This window comes from Triticum urartu, chromosome 4A (genome assembly GCF_056163025.1).
Source record: "Triticum urartu cultivar PI428250 chromosome 4A, HENAU_Tu73, whole genome shotgun sequence".
Classification (NCBI taxonomy): Eukaryota; Viridiplantae; Streptophyta; class Magnoliopsida; order Poales; family Poaceae; genus Triticum; species Triticum urartu.
In genome coordinates, this window is record NC_141876.1 from 184845617 (window position 1) to 184850956 (window position 5340).

A 5340-nucleotide genomic window follows, 5' to 3' on the forward strand; every position below is an offset into this window, starting at 1 on the left:
AAAGAAAGTGCTGCCAGGGAGACAACCCGGAAGTTTTAGAGAGTCATTTATTTCTGTTGAGTTCTTTGATATAGTTTAAAAACAATAAAAATAAAGAGGGGAACCCAAAACTTTTTCAAAAAGGAAAGTGAAAGTGAGAGAGACAAGCATTGTTGAAGTGGGAGCTAGCCTTGAACTTTGTTCATGCTCATGGCAACTTTGCGAATCTTGATTATAGAAACTTTTCAACAAAAATAATTATCCCCTTGTACAATTCCATTGTATTATAAAAATAATGTGCCAAGGTTTTCCTTTAGGATGTTTACATTTGCTTGATGGTTTGTACGGTGCAGGACAGAAACTTTGGCTGTAGTGCGCGATTTTACATTTTTAGCTGGAACATAAAATGGTTCTGATTCTTTTTGCAATGTATTTCTATACAAATTGTTTATTTTTCATAATTTTGGCAGAATTTTTCAAGTATCATAAGTGTGGTGAATGTTCAGATTTCTACAGACTGTTCTGTTTTAGACAGATTCTGTTTTTGATGCATAGTTTGCTTGTTTTGATGAAACTATCAACTTATATCAGTGGATTAAGCCATGGAAAGGTTATATTACAGTAGAAACAATGCAAAACAAAATATGAATTGGTTTGCAATAGTACTTAGAGTAGTGATTTGCTTTATTATACTAACGGATCTTACCGAGTTTTCTGTTGAAGTTTTGTGTGGATGAAGTGTTCGATGATTGAGAAGGTCTCGATGTGAGAAGAAGGAAGAGAGGCAAGAGCTCAAGCTTGGGGATGCCCGAGTCACCCCAAGTAAATATTCAAGGAGACTCAAGCGTCTAAGCTTGGGGATGCTGGGGAGGCATCCCCTCTTTCTTCAACAAGTATCGGTATGTTTTCGGATTCGTTTCGTTCATGTGATATGTGCAATCTTGGAGCGTCTTTTGCATTTAGTTTACATCTTTCTTTTATGCACCATGCTGTTATGAGATAGTCCTTGGTTTATTTATAGAATGCTCTATGAACTTCACTTATATCTTTTGAGTATGGGCCTTATAGAATGCTTCATGTGCTTCACTTATATCATTTGAAGTTTGGATTGCCTATTTCTCTTTACATAGAAAACCGCCATTTGTAGAATGCTCTTTTGCTTCACTTGTATTTGTTAGAGCATGGGCATATCTTTTGTAGAAAGAATTGAACTCTCTCGCTTCACTTATATCTATTTAGAGAGATAACAGGAATTGGTCATTCACATGGTTAGTCATAAAATCCTACATAAAACTTGTAGATCGATGAATATGATATGTTTGATTCCTTGCAATAGTTTTGCGATATAAAGATGGTGATATTAGAGTCGTGCTAGTTGAGTAATTGTGAAATTGAGAAATACTTGTGTTGAGGTTTGCAAGTCCCATAGCATGCACGTATGGTGAACCGTTATGTAACAAAGTCGGAGCATGAGGTGTTTATTGATTGTCTTCCTTATGAGTGGCGGTCGGGGACGCGCGATGGTATTTTCCTACCAATCTATCCCCCTAGGAGCACGCGCGTAGTACTTTGTTTCGATGACTAATAGATTTTTGCAATAAGTATGTGAGTTCTTTACGACAAATGTTGAGTCCATGGATTATACGCACTCTCACCCTTCCACCATTGCTAGCCTCTCTAGTACCATGCAACTTTCGCCGGTACCTTAAACCCACCATATACCTTCCTCAAAACAGCAACCATACCTACCTATCATGGCATTTCCATAGCCATTCCGAGATATATTGCCATGCAACTTTCATCATCATATACATGACTTGAGCATTCATTGTCATATTGCTTTGCATGATCGTAAGATAGCTAGCATGATGTTTTCATGGCTTGTCCGTTTTTTTATGTCATTGCTACGCTAGATCATTGCACATCCCGGTACACCGCTGGAGGCATTCAAATAGAGTCATATCTTTGTTCTAGATATCGAGTTGTAAGTAAATAAAAGTGTGATGATCATCATTATTAGAGCATTGCCCCAGTGAGGAAAGGATGATGGAGACTATGATTCCCCCACAAGTCGGGATGAGACTCCGAATGAAAAAATAAAAAAATAAAAAATAAAAAAGAGAGAAAGGCCAAAAAAGAGAAGGCCCAAAAAAGAGAAAAAAAAAGAAAACAAAAAAATGAGAGAAAAAGAGAGAAGGGGCAATGCTACTATCCTTTTTCCACACTTGTGCTTCAAAGTAGCACCATGTTCTTCATATAGAGAGTCTCTTGAGTTATCACTTTCATATACTAGTGGGAATTTTCATTATAGAACTTGGCTTGTATATTCCGATGATGGGCTTCCTCAAATGCCCGAGGTCTTCATGAGCAAGCAAGTTGGATGCACACCCACTTAGTTTTAGTTAGAGCTTTCATACACTTATAGCTCTAGTGCATCCGTTGCATGGCAATCCCTACTCCTCACATTGATATCTATTAATGGGCATCTCCATAGCCCGTTGATACGCCTAGTTGATGTGAGACTTTCTCCTTTTTTGTCTTCTCCACATAAACCCCACCATCATATTCTATTCCACCTATAGTGCTATGTCCATGGCTCACGCTCATGTATTGCGTGAAAGTTGAAAAGGTTTGAGAACGTCAAAAGTATGAAACAATTGCTTGGCTTGTCATCGGGGTTGTGCATGATTTGAATATTTTGTGTGGTGAAGATGGAGCATAGCCAGACTATATGATTTTGTAGGGATAACATTCTTAGGCCATGTTATTTTCAAAATACATGATTGCTTTATTAGTATGCTTGAAGTATTATTGTCTTAATGTCAAAGGATAGATTATTGCTTTGAATCACTCGTGTCTTAATATTCATGCCATGATTAGACATATGATCAAGATTATGCTAGGTAGCATTCCACATCCAAAATTATCTTTTTTTATCATTTACCTACTCCAGGACGAGCAGGAATTAAGCTTGGGGATGCTGATACGTCTCCGTCATATCTATAATTTTTGATTGTTCCATGCCAATATTATTCAACTTTCATATACTTTTTGGCAACTTTTTACACTATTTTTGGGACTAACATATTGATCCGGTGCCTAGTGCCAGTTCTTGTCTGTTGCATGTTTTTGGTTTCGCAGAATATCCATATCAAACGGAGTCCAAACGGGATAAAAACGGACAGAGCTTATTTTTGGAAAATATGGAAAATTCGGAAGGAAAATCAACGCGAACCAGTGCCCGAGGTGGTCACGAGGCAGGGGGGCGCCCCCCCCCCTAGGGCGCGCCCCCTACCCTCGTGAGCCCACTGTAAGGCGGTTGATGCTCTTCTTTTGCCGCAAGAAATATTCAGAAAAAAATCACGGTGAAGGTTTCAGGCCAATCGGAGTTACGGATCTCCATACATATACGAAACAGTGAAACAGAGCCAGAGGACAACGCAGAAACAGAGAGAGACAAAGAGACAGATCCAATCTCGGAGGGGCTCTCACCCCTCCCGTGCCATGGAGGCCATGGACCAGAGGGAAAACCCTTCTCCCATCTAGGGAGGAGGTCAAGGAAGAAGAAGAAGGAGGGGGCTCTCTCCCCCTCGCTTCCGGTGGCGCCAGAACGCCGCCGGGGGCCATCATCGTCACCGCGATCTACACCAACACCTCCGCCATCTTCACCAACATCTCCATCAACTTCCCCCCTCTATCTACAGCGGTCCACTCTCCCGCAACCCGCTGTACCCTCTACTTGAACATGGTGCTTTATGCTTCATATTATTATCCAATAATGTGTTGCCATCCTAAGATGTCTGAGTAGATTTTCGTTGTCCTATTGGTCGTTGATGAATTGCTATGATTGATTTAATTTGCTTGTGGTTATGTTGCTGTCCTTTGGTGCCCATCATATAATTTGCTTGTGGTTAGTTTTATGTTGATAGGACTATGTATTGGAGGGCAAGAGTGACAGAAGCTTCAACCTAGCATAGAAATTGATGCATACGGGATTGAAGGGGGACCAATATAACTTAATGCTATCGTTGGGTTTTACCTTAATGAACATTAGTAGTTGCGGATGCTTGCTAATAGTTCCAATCATAAGTGCATAGAGTTCCAAGTCAGGGATGACATGCTAGCAGTGGCCTCTCCCACATAATACTTCCTATCGGTCTAGTAAAGTAGTCAATTGCTTAGGGGCAATTTCGCAACTCCTACCACCACTTTTCCACACTCGCTATATTTACTTTATTGCTTCTTTAATTACAACAGCCCCTACTTTTTATTTACGTAACCTTTATTATCTTGCAAACCTATCCAAAAATACCTACAAAGTACTTCTAGTTTCATACTTGTTCTAGGTAAAGCGAACGTCAAGCATGCGTAGAGTTGTATCGGTGGTCGATAGAACTTGAGGGAATATTTGTTCTACCTTTAGCTCCTCGTTGGGTTCAACACTCTTACTTACCGAAAACTGTTGCGATCCCCTATACTTGTGGGTTATCAAGTGTCGAACCCGACAAGGAGCAGAAGGAAATGATAAGCGGTTTCCAGCAAGGTATTCTCTGCAAGTACTGAAATAAGTGGTAACAGATAATTTTGTGATAGGATAATTTATAACGAGCAACAAGTAACAAAAGTAAATAAGGTGCAGCAAGGTGGACCAATCCTTTTTGTAGCAAAGGGAAGCCTGGACAAACTCTTATATGATGTAAAGCGCTCCCGAGGACACATGGGAATATCGTCAAGCTAGTTTTCATCACATTCATATGATTCGCATTCGGTACTTTGATAATTTGGTATGTGGGTGGACCGGTGCTTGGGTACTGTCCTTACTTGGATAAGCATCCCACTTATGATTAACCTCTATTGCAAGCATCCGCAACTACAATAAAAGTATTAAGGTAAACCTAACCATAACATTAAACATATGGATCCAAATCAGCCCCTTACGAGGCAACGCATAAACTAGGGTTTAAGCTTCTGTTACTCTAGCAACCCATCATCTACTTATTACTTCCCAATGCCTTCCTCTAGGCCCAAATAATGGTGAAGTGTCATGTAGTCGACGTTCACATAACACCGCTAGAGGAGAGACAACATACATCTCATCAAAATATCGAACGAATACCAAATTCACATGACTACTAATAGCAAGACTTCTCCCATGTCCTCAGGAACAAAAGTAACTACTCACAAAGCAGAAACATGTTCATAATCAAATGGGTATTAATATGCATATAGGATCTAAACATATGATCTTCCACCAATTAAACCAACTAGCATCAACTACAAGGAGTAATTAACACTACTAGCAACCTACTAGCACCAATCCCGGACTTGGAGACAAGAATTGGATACAAGAGATGAACTAGG